Here is a 15795-nt window from a genome sequence, read left to right as displayed (position 1 = left end):
TGGGAACATGCGGGAAGTCTCGCCGTGAAAACCGGAAGAAGCCTCTGGGTTGATGTGGCGTCACTTCCGCAGAGCTTGAGATGAAACCGAAATGGCTCAGCCCTGGCTTTAGGTTTGGCCCTAAATGGCTTGACCCTGTTTCTAAAATATTAACCTGACCTCAGTATTTGGCATCACATCCAGCTCTACACTCAGAAATACTGAGGTCAGATGAATAAGAAATAGATGTTGTCAGTTTTCTTATCTTATTCTTAGCTATAAACAATAGAATAGTATTTCATCCTTTAACTGAAGTATTTCAGTTATTTATATGTTCTAAATGGATGACTAATAATTCCATTTATTGGTCCCATGGCTAGAAGATTTATACCACCTAATTTGGCATATAGTGTGCACAATTTCCCTGAGATGGATAATACAAGGGAGATTGTGGAAAGCAATGAAAATACAATGCAATAAATATTAAAATGCTGCATTGTTCTATTAGTATATTAAATAATATAATTACTTGATGTCTTTCTTTCCAAGTATCACTGGTACTGTAACTTGTTTTAGAATATAACTTAAATATGTTATATATATTTTTATTAAAAATAGCAATTTATGACTCAATACTCTAAGAAATATGAATTGCATCAATAGGCATTTGATTCTACATCATCTTATTACTCATTTGTGTATTGCTCTAGGAATTGTGGCATGTTTTAGTCCTATCATGTGTGGAAACAAATAATAGTTTTGAACATTTAAAGGTGTTAAAGCCAGCTCAACAAAAAAGTTGCTATCAAGAAGCATATTCTTTTCACAGTTTGAATGGGTAGCACCCAAAGAACTAGTTGCCAAAATAAAATAAAAACTGTAGGAATAATCCTGTGTAGCAAACAAGTAGCAAGAACACTTTGCTGGAAAAAAATATAACCAAGCATTGACTTTCATGTTCTACAAAACTAAAAAGGTTACTTTCAACATATTTTCCCATAGCATGAAAAAATTATTCCTTTTCTTTTATTATTTATAACTACCCTTTAGAAACTTGAAACTGGTTTTGTGAGGGTCATTCAAGAACTGCAAGAATACAAATGAATTTCTTTGCCCTTTAAAAGAAAGAGATTTGTAAAACATATTGTGGCATTGTTTGGAATCATTGGAGAAATCAAATACATTATGCATATAGATACAAAAATGGAAAAAGTTTGTTAACTATTTCCCTTAAAAATACCTAGATGAAACTTATCTACCTTTGTGTTTGACCTGTTAACACAATCACATGTAAGCCGTAAGAGAAATAAAGTCTCTTTTAAAATAAAATACAAAAAGTTCCTATGATGCTATAGTATTTTTATAAATGTTTCCCCATTTCCTATTAAACAGTTTGCTGCAAATGCCTGAAAAATAACAAATTTCCTTATCAAACAAATAAAGGCATAAACAACTTGAGTGCAATGTCTACACTGTTGTACAGAAGGGGTGGAATACGTGTGGATGAAGATTGCAAACCACAGTCTTGTGTTACTAATGGCTGGCAAAACTGAGAGCCGAACGATTTCAAATACCTCACACAGCTTCAAGTTAACTTCAGGCTGATCAGTCAGCCCTGAGGTTAATTATGGAATGAAAGTATTGGTAGAGGTTTAAAATGTACACATACCTTCATGTTGAAAGAGATACTCAAAGTTAAGAATGTTTACAATGTACAAGTAAATACACAGAGACATTTGGGGAAAAAACTGTCTCACCGTTGCTTTAATGCAGTAACAAAAGACACTGTCATACAAAGCAAAGAGGAGTGTCAATATTGTGCATGTACATCCTGTGTTTACAGCTTCTTTTTTAGAATTCTGCATTTGGTGTTGCATGTAACAGCAATGCTATTAGGAAGGAAGCTTTTTCTGGGTCTATCCCACAATTTGAATTCTCATAGTTTAAGGTCTGTACTTGTCAGTAATGAACACAGCAAAATGTTGATCTAAGGCACTGCAATGCAGAAGCAGCCAGTCATAATTACTTTGATTTCTGTAAGGATGGATCTTCTTTTGTGTCTGTGTCGGCTGACATGGAGATGCCCTGGGAAAAATTCAAGATGAAGACCTTGTCACTCTGGACGAATGCGAGCTCAGAAGCCCACCTGCTAGCACAGGAGTTCCCCCTCAGGACAGAGGGCCTCTAATAGTCTAGACTGGACCTTTTGAATCAATGCCGGGAGTGCTTTGCTGACTACATAATTGCAGTTAGGAAAGAGTTTCCATAATTCACCAAAGTTATCAGGTTTCATATCTACTTTTACTTATGTCGACAGCTCGCAACTGTGATACCAGGCAACTTCCAGGACTCTGCAGTGCCATTAAGTGGCAAGAGAAAAATGCAAAAGCTCAATGAACCCACCCATGGCAAATGAGCCACAGTTTTTGGATTAAAAGTGTATTTTAGAATGCTGCATTCTGCCCAGGTTATCTATGAATTCTATTTTCTATTAATGAGAATTGATATCAAGGTCATAAAGTTGGGACTCCTGAAATCAATTCATAATCATATTGCTTTCCACAATTTCTAATGCTATACTTTCTTGAGTTAATTTTAATTTTAAGAAAGGTTTCCTTACCATTTACCCAAATTTCATACACGCACACTCCAAAACAAAAACAAAACAAAACAAAAAAACTGAATGAATATTTTTGTGCTGATACAAACTGTCACAAAGGAAGTAATGATGGGACTTGTCTACATTAACCTGACATACCAGTGAAAATAACCCCATTGTTGATTATTTGAATTAGGCGAGAATTTGGAGAAATTCTTGAAGAGGATGCGAAGGAAACCACAGACATGTGTGGGCTGCCTGTGAAATGCATGCTGCCTTGTAAATTTTCACACCCAACTTTCAAACACAGGAGTGGTACTACCCTAGCAAAACCTAAGTTTCTCCTGAGAGGCACGTGGCTAGTTCTACTTTTTCCCTTTCCCTAATGTTACAATTGAGGGTTCCTTTGATTACCCATCTCTCAAGGAAGAGAAAGAAAGGAAACTTCGTATCTGCAGAAATGATGAGGTGCAGAGAAACAGGGAGTAAGACTGGGGTCCCATCCCCCTTCTTTCTTTGCGCTAGGGAATCAGCTCTTGAAACTGCTTGCTGTTTCACAAGTAGTTACAATTAACCTAACAATGCCACACACCTGGTGCCTAATCCCTACAACAAAGAGCCAGGCACCAACCATTGCTATTTCTGTAAACCAATGGGAATTCCTGACAAGCAACTTCGTGTCAGCCCATTCCTTGCCCGCCTTTTTGTTTTTAAAAGCCTGCCTGTAACAGAGGCCACACAGAGCTCATATCCAAGGTGACCTGGGTCTGAGTCTTCTGGGAAGCTGTGCTCACTTTGGCTCAAGTCAACTCTTGAAATTATATTTTGTGCCTCAGCTGTTATGCCTAGACCGTTTGTTCCCCCAAGAAGACCACGAGAGTCCAGAGTCAAAGCCAAGCAGCAAGGATCTTTACTACAAGTTCGAACTTGGTCCCTCCATTCCACAGCATACAAGAGAGCCCCGAACAATGCGAGTGCTTGCTCTTTATAGCCCGATGTAAACAGGATATGTAAAGTTACAGGGGAACAAGGTAATTCTCTCAGTTACAGCATTACAACTGGTTAATATTATACATTTAGCATTTTTTATTGGTTCCCGCTGCGTCCTTATCGGAGATTTCCCAGGTGGTGTTTTTCTGAAGTTTGAAAGAAATATGGAGGAATGTGTTTGTGCTGGGCTCAGGAAGTTGGGAGATATATGGGGGATGTGTCTCATTCCTTTCACAGCTTTGCCTTGGAGTAGACCGGGAATATTAAAATATAATTATACCATAAAGTACTAATTAGTCTTAGTCTTAATTTGTTTGTTTTGCCAAAATAAATTTATTGATAAAGCGGAAGGGTGGTGGTTGTAGAGGTTTTATTATCTATATTTAACTTACTGCTAAGGTCTCAGTTTGCCCATGTGGGTCCCCTGTTTAATCTTTTACCTTCTATCCAGAGTCTGACTAGAATGAAACCCAGGTGGTGGATACAGGGGCTGCTTTGGGCACCATATACGCTGTTCATCACCCAGAGTTTTGCTAGCAATTGCAGTCCAGAACCCTTTTCTTTACTATGTGCACCAAAAAGTCAGGCTTGTATAGATGTTTATTGAATTCAATCACTTGTAAAGCATAGTGCTGACGTGCGATTCTTAGGCTGTTGGAGAGTTAATATTACTGCTGATGTGCGATTCTTAGGCTATTAGAGAGTTTATAATTTAGTTGATTCTAAAATTGTCACCAAAGTCTAAAATTTACCTTCACAAAGCCCCTAATTAAGATACATTTAAGTATCTATTCAGATCATTTGGCTTTGAATTACAAAAGCAATCCCTGTTATATACAAGAAGATACATTTCTGAAAAAAATCATTAATTTTATATATATATATATATATTTTTTTTTTTTTTTTTTTTTTTGAGACAGAGTCTTGCTCTGCTGCCCAGGCTGGAGTGCAGTGCATGGTCTTGGCTCCCTCCAACCTCTGCTTCCTGGATTCGAGTAATTCTTGTGCCTCAGCCAGTTGAGTAGCTGGGATTATAGGTGCATGCCACCATGCCCAGCTAATTTTTGTATTTTTGGTAGAGATGGGGTCTCCCTGTGTTGTCCAGGCTGGTCTGAAACTCCTGAGCTCAAGTGATCCACCTGCCTGAGCCTCCCAAAGTGCTAGGATTACAGGCTTGAACCATTGTGCCCAGCCTAACAATGTAAATTTTTAATATTCAGATGCTAGTCTTTAACTATACCTGCAGAATGAATTCTAAAAGATTAAAAACCTTAAATAACTCCCCCAAATAGGATATCGGGAGATATTTAAAAAATTCCATCATTATATTCTGATAAATTTATTATTTGTAAATTTGTGAAAGTGAAAAAGCTATACTATTCAGTGAATTTTATTATATTTACTATTCTCTATTCATAAGAGAAAACAAGAACAGTATCCCTTTTCCTAAAGTTTCTTCCTAAAAAAGGAAGGCAGTCACAGAGAATTTGGAACAGATTAGTGTCATTTGGTATTAGAGGTCTTGAATTTAGCTTCTGATTGTATGGAGTAAGGTAATCTGGCATTGAGTCAAGTTATTATTCATCTCCTTTCAATACAAGGTGTATTAAATAGTATATAAATAAGTATGTCAAGCAAAACCTATTTATTGTCACAGGAAAGTCATTTGGCCAACAGCTTGTCAGAGACCAGGAAATTAACATCTTTCCCAAACACTTTTTTCTTCCTACCCGGTAGATACATTTAAGACAAATGTATAACATTATAACATAGCCTGATGTTATTAAAGGTAAAACTCTGCCTGCTGCATCTGAGGCTTAATAGAAAGTATGAAAATGAATTTCAAATTGTCATATAGCTTTGACAAAATGTAAGGCCATCTTTTAACTTTAATTGAATTTTAATCATTTCATGAGGTATATTCATGCCTGTATCTTCATTCCTATACAACAGAGAAATTTAGTCCTCATTGAACTTGTCAAAACCATAGCAAGAAATAAAGGTATCTGGAGAAGTGATTCTTGTCTTCATTTTTCATGTGTTTGGTGGAAAGTGTCCAACTTTCCTGCCCTGTCCTGGGAAGGTGGCAGAAGGAAAGGACTCATCTCAGGCGAACACTGCCAGATCTCTCCTGGAGCAGAACTTTTGGGAAAGTCTCCAAGGTTTTTAGAAAAAAACTAACAAGTTAACTGCTGTCCAATGCTCTTGCCCTACAATTAAATGTACTTGGAGCAGCACAGACACCAACACCAAAGCAGAAAGCAACAGGGATGGTGCAAGAACATCCAAAGATTTTGTCATTCCAACAGTTTGAAAAATTATGGCTTAAAATCACCTAAATGTTAAAGCCTGACACAAACACACACAAACGCCAATCAACATTTAGTTGCGAAATACTGATTGCACGCTGGCAACCGTATCAAAGTAAAAACCCAGTGGTAACACGTAAGATACTAGTATGAGATTTGCTTATTATGATTTTTCTTAGCAGTAGCAGAAATGGTTGAGGATTTGGGATAATCTATCAATACCAATTTATAGAGTCTGGATTTACATAGACATACAGAAAAGCTCATTTACTTATACATACACATACATACATAAAAGAAAAACCTTCAGTTTAGCAGGAATTGAAGCTAATTTCCTATCAGAGAAGAATTCTTTTTGTTGGCTCAAAAGCATCATGTACTAACCACTGGCCACTCAAGAACATCAATGATTTCCCTTTTCCTAACCAATTAAATATCAAGTTATTAACCTATGCTGTGGGCTGACCTAAGTCACTTTGGCTTTTCACATTTATTAGTGTTTTGGGGGGTAGAAAATCAGTTTCCAATAGACATCTACCATGACAAGGTGGAATAAAATCAAGTCTCAGACCTAATTGTGCCAAGCACACGTGCACGCACACACAACCTGTCACACACAATATCTGGCATTATTTGATCAATGATATCACAAATCTTTCTTTTCTTTTAGCCCTCCAACCCTTACCTTGAATTTGAGCTTATGTGGAAGAATATTCCAGTTCCAGAAAGGTGGAACACGGCCAGGCGGTCTCAGGTGACTTCCTCAGTGGACTCAGGTGACAGAAAGGCAGAGTGGAATGGAGCCCTAAGCCACGGTTGCACTCAGAGGAGCAGAGGTTTCCGAGCTTGCCAACCACGCTTGCCTTGTCTGTGCAAGGAGGGCGGTGTTTTACATTTTCCCAAGTCCATTCACATATCTCTAAGGAGACACATTCCACCAATGATAAAATATTTCTAGCTTTCTTTATGTCACATAAGAAGAAATGAGTAGCTCTGATCAAGACGAAAGATAACAGTACTATTTGTAATTACTCTCTTTGGAGGGAGGAATCCTCATTAGCGTCCTTTACCTGCAAAGTAACCACCTGGTATTCCTGGATGTTTCCTCATACTTCAAATAGTATATAATGCCTCTTGGGGGTAGAATACAGCTAAGATCTTTCTATAACACACAGTCTATGCTGAAGTTTTGTTTTGTTTTGTTTCTAATCAAAGAAAATACAACATATTCAAGGCCCTCCACAATATGGTTTTCTTCACGTTTACTTCCCCCAGCTTCTCCCCTAAATTCTCCCATCAAATAACTCACTCAATTTGAACATCCCCTGTGCCAGTGCTGGTGCTACTTTCTCTATCTGAAAAAACTTTATTTCTCCACATCTCTGTTCAAAATACAAAAGTCATCCTTGAAAGCTCATTTTTGAAGCAAATTTTTTAATACCTTTTTTAGTGTACATGTAATAACATTTATGAACATACTTCTATACATTTAATAGCAAATTTGCTGTATATTTGATAATGCATTTCATTAATTATTACATTTGCTACATATCTATTAAACCAAGACTAGGTGCTAAGTAGCAGGACCAATGATGAGATTTTCCCTGGGTCCAGGTAGCCTATGAGTGTGCCAGCAAACCAGGGAGCACGGCGTGACAAGCACTGTGTGGGAAACGTAAGGTACATCTGCAGCTAACACAGCCTGTGGAAGGGGTCTGCTAAGTGTGCCTGGTAGAATCCTTTTCTAAAAAATACAGCTTGAGGTGAGATTAAAGAATAAATAGAAGTTCTATTTTAAAAGGGAAAAGCAAAGAAACATGAGACAGCAAAATCTGACCTTTCAAGAACAGATGGCATGATTTTTTTTTTCATGGTTGCTGCTACATATGTGCGCCGTAGTATGAAATTCAAATCATGTATTGTAGACTGTGGCAGTCACTGAAATTGGAAATGCAGGGAATAATTTCAAATAACTGTTTTGGAAAGATCACTCTACTGCCCTGTGGAAGGCGGATGGAGAAGGCACGGCTGGAGAGACTGCAATGAGAATGACTAATGGTTCACATGAGGAGCGAGGGTGGCTGGAGTAAAGCACTGTCCATGTGGACAGAGAGAGCAGAAATGGGAATGGGTATCAGATCTACTTAAAAGCCTTAGCAGTATGACTGGGAGCAAACATACAAAAGAGTGAAAGAGGTGGCAGGTAAGATGGCCGTCAGGCCTGCTCTGCAGGTGACCGGGCCAAAAATCAGAGAAGAAAAGCAGAAGCAGCGTCTCAGAAAGCAGGAGAAGCATCTCGCTGTAGAGAGGGGAACACCCTGACCCCACGGGAGAAGCACTGAGTCTGAAGAACAGATGTGACGTCTAAGAGGGTGGGTTTGTATGTAATCCTAGAGTGCAGGAGAGAACACCAGATACAAACATCAGTTTCAGTCATCATTATAAAGCAGTAGGTGAAAGAATGGACAGGAACAAGGGTGCCTGAGTTAGAAAGAAAAGAAGGTCTGGTCCTCAAATCTAGGAAATGCAGCTATTTAAGAGGTGGTTAGGGAAAATAAATCTATGGACGAGGCAGGAAGGAGCAGTCAGCAAGAGAAACCAAGGGAATGAGAAGGGAGAAAAGAATCTCAAGACAAAAAGCGGCCACATTGTCAACTTCTCCAAGAGAGTAAGTAAAACAGGAAGAAGGAGGAAAAAGAAAAATATTCCATTGGAATGGTTCCTGGAAACTCAGAGGTGACCGAGTGGAATTACGAAGCAGTGGAACAGAACGTAGATATCGTCTCTTGCCCAGTGTTGCCTTTATTCTCTCTCTTATCAAGTCATTTTGTTCTTTTCTAATCCCCCCCTCTCTTGCTCCATTTGTGTTGCTTTAAAGGAATACCCAAGGCTGGATAATTTAGAAAGAAAAGAGGTGTGTTTGACTCACAGTTCTGCAGGCTGTACAAGAAGCAAGCACCAGCATGTGCTTCAGGTGAGGCCCTCAGAGAGCTTCCAATCATGAAGGGAGGCAAATGGGAAGCAGGCCTGTCACATGGGCAAAGAGGGAGGAAGAGAAAGAGAAGAGGGAGGCCAGACCCTTTAAATGGCCAGCTCCAGTGTGAACTAATAGAGCAAGGACTCATTTCCAAGGGGAGGGCCCCAAGCCATTCATGAGGCATTCACCACCCCCCCAGCCAACACCGCCCATCAGACCCCACCTCCAGCACTGAGGATCACATGAGATTTGGAGGGAACAAACACACAAATACTATGATCCCCTCTATGATGTCATAATGTGGCTAAATTGTGCCACCCTCCACTTCCTATGCTGAGACCCTAACCCTCAGGACAACTGTATTTGGAGACAGGGCCTTTAGTAAATAATGAGGCTAAATGAGGTCATAATGACAGGACACTAATCCATACAACTAGTACCTTTTTTTTTTTTTTTAGACGGAATCTCGCTCTGTCACCCAGAATGGAGTGCAGTGGTGTGATCTCAGCTCACTGCAGCCTCCGCGTCCGGGGTTTAAGCGATTCTCCTGCCTCAGCCTCGCAAGTAGCTGGAACTACATATGCTCACCACCACGCCTGGCTAATTTTTTAATTTTTAGTAGAGACGGGGTTTCACCATGTTGGTCAGGCTGGTCTTGAAGGCTGGTCTTGAACTCCTGACCTTGTCCACCCGCCTCATCCTCCCAAAGTGCTGGGATTACATGTGTGAGCCACCGAGACCAGCCCTGGTGCCCTTTTAAGAACAGGAAGAGGGAGAGAGCGATCTTGCTCTAGCAACACACGAGAAGAGGCAACGTGAGTACACAATGAAATGGTGGCTTCCTACAAGGTAGGAGAAGACGCGGAATGCACTGTCCCTCGCTGGCTGGACTCCAGAACTGTGAGAAGTCAACTTCTGTTGTGTAGCTGTCCAGTCTATAGTAGCTGTTATGGCAGCCCAAGGTGACTGGTACACATGGTATCCCCTAAGGCAGCTAGAGCTACCCGTTTTAAAAAAGGCTTTGACTTATTTTGATCTTGTATATAATATTCGAAATAACAAATCTGTAAAAGTCCAGATGGAAAATTCTTCTCTAAAAAGTGTCTTCCTATATATAAAACCCATGAATTTATTTTCTAGGGAAAAAGTGAAGGAAAGTTTCATATCCATGATAGTGCTGCTTGTATATTTTGCATTTCTGTAGAGGAAGAGGAGACTAATATACCGGGAGTGCTGTGATCCCAGGTGTTTCTTGTTTATGAGAACAAGACATTTTACATTCTTCCATTGTAGGTTTCATAACCTCAAGGATACACAGGAATCTGAAATGTCAGTGGCTCGGCTGGAAGAGACAGCGATAGCAATAGGAAGAGACAGCAATGGCTCCATGGACAATTTTGGCAGAGAGAAGAAAACAAGGGTGCCAGTCCAATCTTGATTGTTGCCTGTTATAGTCAATAAACTGTCTTTTTGACTCCTTGATGGCTTTGGCTCCTAGAAGCAAACAGAATAAAAACAAAAACAAACAACCTTTTCATGAGCAAATTCCAATGCATGAACAGTACTCTGGCACCCAGACAGCTTATAATTTAGGACCAGGAAATAATCCACTGTGTACAGTTTGCAGCGATTCTCCCAAGAGTCATTTTGAGTCTTTGTACCACTTTCTACATGATGCCGCTCTTGTGATGTGATGCCTCTGGGCCAAAATGAGAATATACTACAGTGGTTCTGGACCTGCAGGAGATAAATAGTTAATTCCAAACTCAGCCAGCAGCCAGTCCTGCTGACTTTAGTTGACAAAAAGCGACTATTACCCAGACTCCGACGCTGAATACACAGACTGGGAAAAAGCCCTGGAGTGTCATGGTATTTGCAATATCTGTGAATGACGATCTCCTTTTAATACAGTTTCTTACCTCCGGTTTTCCCCAGTAATATCCTAGTAAATAGGAGCAGCCTGAGAGAATCGGCCATTCTCTTTACTTTATTTTTCATTCTTACTATACTATAGCATGATTTATTCTGTTGGTATTATATATTCTTCACTATTCTTAAAATCAGGGGACCTATTTTAGGTATACTAAATGTTCAAATTTGGCAGAAATTTAGAAGCTTCTTCCTTAAAAGCAATTTATATTATAGATATCTGTACTTGGCCTCAGAAATCCCATTGCATTCATGATACAGTTTGGCTCTGTGTCCCCACCCAAATCTCACCTTGAATTGCAGTTCCCATAATCCACCTGTGTCATCGGAGGGACCCAGTGGGATGTAATTGAATCATGGGGGTCGTTATCCGCATGCTGTTCTCATGATAGTGAGTGAGTTCTCATGAGGTCTGATGGTTTTATAAAGGACTTTTTCTCCTTTTGTTTGACACTTCTCCTTGCTGCCACCTTGTGAAGAAGAAGGTGTTTACTTCCCTTTCTGCCATGATTGTAAGTTTCCTGAGGCCTTCCCAGCCCTGCGGAACTTTGAGTCAATTAAACCTTTTTTCTTTATAAATTACTCCATCTCAGGTATTGCTTCATAGCAGCATGAGAACAATGGACTAATGCAAATTATAAAACTGATAAAACAAGCAAGTCAATGCAAAAGGCCTAGTCCAAGAAGACAAATGAGAATTTCTACTTTAAAACTTCAAAATCAGGTACTTTGATTATTCATTTACAATTTTGTTTTCCTATTTCATAATAAACATGGTAATTTGTATTAAGAAAATATTCCAAAACTAATCTCTCTGTTGAGATGAACTATCTGTCCCTCATAGATTAGACTACATCTATATATATCAAGAGCATACAGAAATATGTATACTTACATTTTCTCTTTTTTCCAAATTTATAAATTGTGACTGTTCTTTCGTTTTGTTTTTTAGCTTTTATTTTAGACAGAGTGAATACATGTGTAGATTTATTACATAGGAATATTGTGTGATGCTGAAGTTTGTTGTATGGATTCCATCACCTGATAGTGAGCATAGTACCTGAGAGGTAGTTTTTTAACCCACCTCTCCCAAACCTTCTATGAGTCCACAGTGTCTACTGCTTCCAGATTCATGTTCATGTGTGCTCAATGTTTAGCTACCACTTTTAAGTTAAACATATAGTATTTGGTTTTCTGTTTCTGTGTTAGTTTACTTAGAATTATGGCTTCCAGCTTCATGCACGCTGCTACAAGGACATGACTTAATTTTTTTTATGGCCATGCAGTATTTGTTAGTGTATATGTACTATAGTTTCTTTATCTGATCTACCATTGATGGACAACTGGGTTGATTCCATTGGCTATTGTGAATAGCTTGACAATGAACATATGAGTGCACGTGTCTTTTTTTGAATTATTTTCCTTTGGATAATGGAATTACTGGCTCAAATGGTAGTTCTAAGTTATTTGAGAAACCTCCACACTGAGAAATCTCCACATGATGGCTTTCCACAGTGGCTGAGCTGATCTGAATTCCTATCAACAATGTGTAAGCATTCCCTTTTTCACAGCCTGACCATCTTTTTTCATCGTTGTTGTTTTTTGGACTTTTTAACAATAATCATTCTGGCTGGTATGAGATGGTATCTCACTGTGGCTTTGATTTAAGGAATTTAAATTATTTTCCTGTTACTTGCTATTGTTGGCCTTGTTGAAGATTAGATGGTTGTTGGAGTGTGGTTTGATTTCTGAAATTTTATTCTACTCCATTGGTCATAATGTGTCTGTTTTTGCACGCATTCCAAGCTCTTTTGCTTAATGTGGCTTTATAATACAGTTTGAAGTTGGGTAGTGTGATTCCTCCAGCCTTATTCTTTTTGCTTAGGATGGCTTTGGCTATTCAGGTTTGTTTTGGAATCCGTATGAATTTTAGAATAGTATTTTTTATTTCTGTGAAGAATGCCATTGGTGGATTGATAAAAATAGTGTTGAATCTAAATTGCTTTGGGCAGTATGACCATTTTTATGATATTGATTCTTCCAGTCCATGCACATGAACCATTTTTTCATTTATTTGTCTCTGATTTCTTTCTGCCGTGTTTTGTAATTCTCTTTGTAGAGATTTTTCACCTCCTTTATTAGCTGTATGCCTGGGTATTTCATTTTCCTTGTGGCTACTGTAAGTGGGATTATGCACTTGATTTCATTCTCAGCATGGACCTTGTTGGTGTATAGAAATGCTACTGAGTTTCATATATTGATTTTGTATCCTGAAACTTGGCTAGAGTCATTTATCCTAGGAGCCTTTTGGGAGAGTCTTACGGATTTTCATTGTATAGAATCATATCAGTGAAAAGAGATAGTTTATGTTTTTTCTTATTTGGAGGCCTTTTCCTTTTTTCTCTTGCCTGAATGCTGTGCCTGGGACTTGCACTACTATGCTGAATAGGAGTGGTGAGAGTGGGCATCCTTTTCTTATTTCAGTTCTCAAAGGGAATAGTTCAAACTTTTGCTCATTCCACATGATGTTGGCTGTGGGACTGTCACAAATGGCTCTTAATATTTTGAGATGTGTTCCTTTGATGCCTAGTCTGTTGAAGATTTTTATCGTAAAGGGATGTTGGCTTTTATCAAAAGATTTTTCTGCATCTATTGAGATGATCCTATGGTTTTTGCTTTTGATTCTGTTTAAGTTGTGAATCACACGTATTTATTTGCTTATGTTGAACCAGCCTTGCATCTCACAGCCTGAGATAAAGCCTACTTGATTGTGGTGAATTAACTTTTCAACGTGCTGCTGGATTCGATTTGCTATTATTTTGTTGGGGATTTTGGCAATGTTCATAAGGGATATTGGTCTGAAGTTTTCTTTTTTCATTGTGTCCCTGCCAGATTTGGGTATCAGGCTGATGCTGGCTTGATAGAATAAGTTAGGGAGAAGCCTCTCCTCCTCAATTTTTTGGAATAGTTTCAGTAGGCTTGGCACCAGTTCCTCTTTGTGTGTCTAGTAGAATTTGGTTGTAAATCCATCTTGTCTAGGGCTTTTTCGGCTGATAGGTTATCACTAATTCAGTTTCAGAAGTTGATACTGGGGTCTATTCAGGGTTTCAAACGCTTCCTGAGTCAATCTTGGGAGATGATGTGTTTCCAGGCAGTTATGCGATTCCTCTAGATTTTCTAATTGTGTGCATAGAGTTGTTCATAGTAGTCTCGGAGACTTTTATACGTCCCCTTTTTAACCTCCGTTTTATTCAAAGCAATGATCTTCAATAAACTAAAGACAAAGAATCGGAAAAACTGATTCAAATAATCTAGATGTTTAATGCCTGGAGAATGAATGTAATTCATTTAATATTTACCCAATTATGGTCACTGGTGATATCCTCATTGGCCAGTGACATTGAGGTCCCATGAAGCCCCCTGGCTCTCTGTTCCTTTTTACCCCAGGGATCTGTGCAAAGGCTGTGAATGTCAGGGCTGTGAATGTCATGGGTCCAGCAACCTTTGTTTCACCCATTGCCATCCCCATTGACAGACCCTTACAATGTGGAGACGGGTCCTTCTAAAGTGTGGGAACTTCATGGGACCTCAGTGTCAGTGTTGTGTGGGAACTTCATGGGACCTCAGTGTCAGTGTTGTGTGGGAACTTCATGGGACCTCAGTGTCAGTGTTGTGTGGGAACTACACTTTATAAGGACCCATCTCCACATCCTAAAGGTCATCATCCCTTGTCATCCCTTCATCAGTATAGGGGAAAATCTCTACTTTTCTGCCGCATTCAGAGACACTGTTTTCTATCTTCCTTCTCTATAGTGAGATACAAGCCATAGGATCATCTCAGTAGATGCAGAGAAAAGCTTTTGATAAAATCCAACACCCCTTAATGATAAAATCTTCAACAGAAGAGGCATCAAAGGAACACACCCCAAAATATTAAGAGCCATTTATGACAGTCTCACAGCCAACATCATGCTGAATGTTCTATAGAAGGGAGATTTTCTGTCTCTCTTCTCATCGATGGCTTTACACTTTTACATAAAGGGGAAAATAGCATAAACAGCTGTTGTTTCCTGAAGTTTTGATTCAGGGGAGCAAAGATCCCTGAAGCAGGAAAATAGTCAGGGTCTTGCTGCCTAGAAGGCAGAATGGGAAAGACCTGGGAGAGAAAATTCAAAGAGCAGAAAAAAAAAACCGGCACCTCAAGAAAGCATTCTACCACCATGGTAATTAAGAACCTAGACAAGCCTGGTTCAAATCCTGGCCTTGCCGTTTACATGTTGTCTGACCTTGAACAAGACATTTGACCTTTTTTTCTTTCCAACATCGTATTAAAAATAATATGCATATATAAATACATATGCTAATACACTTGGAGAAAAGTACCCCGGCCTTAAGTGTACAGCTCAGCATATTTTGAGCACAGACATTCAGATAAAAAGGGGGCAAGCACCCAGAGGCCCCTCCCCTTGTTCTTTCTGGCCATTGCTGCCCCTGCTGAGATGACCCCCTCCTGACTCCCAGTAGCTCAGAATAGTTATTCTTCACTCTGGTGGGCCCCATTACTTAAGTCCTTTTTGCTTCCTTTATGAAACAGGGATTATCAAAGTACCTTCATCCTGGTGTTGTTATGACAAGTAAACAAATTAATATTTTAAAAATGTTTAGAATAGCCTATGCATAGTAGGCACTGTGTATTTGTTAAATAAAACACATATTTTAGAAAAATTAATGGTTTAATATAAGTTGTGTGACCCTAAACCTATGAATTATGCTTAAAAAAACAGATCGACACATGAAGAAGTAAATGACCTACCCCAGATAAATAAAAATTCAGCTTCGCAAATGTTTCATTCACTCCTACGTAGTGACCTTAGAATAGCATTACACACATTTCTTAGGTTCGTTTGATTGAAATAAAATGTAAACGTATATATATGTCTCCATAGGGGTTGAATATGGTTTCTTTCTGAAACTTATCACTTCGTCCTATTGTGAAAAAGTTACGCATTATA

At 38.9% G+C, this 15795-nt stretch overlaps 2 long non-coding RNA genes across 6 annotated transcripts in view; one reads left to right on the top strand and one right to left on the bottom strand.

Annotated features, from left to right (window-relative positions):
• The window catches only part of LOC105466524 (uncharacterized), a 67044-nt gene extending 57973 nt beyond the window's left edge, over window positions 1–9071 (bottom strand). For 3 of the 4 annotated variants that reach the window (XR_011620700.1, XR_978230.2, XR_011620699.1), the window contains exons 1-2: window positions 8807–9071; window positions 6563–6796 (exon numbers count right to left, since the gene is read on the bottom strand). This is a non-coding gene — a long non-coding RNA (uncharacterized lncRNA). Of the gene's footprint in view, window positions 1–1725; window positions 2065–6562; window positions 6797–8806 lie in introns of those variants that run through there. The other variant, XR_978232.2, reaches the window with a different exon arrangement.
• A 98-nt stretch (window positions 9072–9169) lies between these two features.
• Window positions 9170–15795, top strand: part of LOC105466523 (uncharacterized) — a 33210-nt gene continuing 26584 nt past the window's right edge. Inside the window, exons 1-3 of one of the 2 annotated variants that reach the window (XR_011620702.1) lie at window positions 9174–9669; window positions 10148–10723; window positions 11377–11507. This is a non-coding gene — a long non-coding RNA (uncharacterized lncRNA). Of the gene's footprint in view, window positions 10724–11376; window positions 11508–15795 lie in introns of both variants that reach the window. The other variant, XR_011620701.1, reaches the window with a different exon arrangement.

This window comes from Macaca nemestrina, chromosome 3, assembly GCF_043159975.1.
Source record: "Macaca nemestrina isolate mMacNem1 chromosome 3, mMacNem.hap1, whole genome shotgun sequence".
Taxonomy (NCBI): Eukaryota; Metazoa; Chordata; class Mammalia; order Primates; family Cercopithecidae; genus Macaca; species Macaca nemestrina.
Note: the sequence above shows the minus strand (reverse complement) of the source record. Positions and strands in the feature narration are given on the sequence as shown.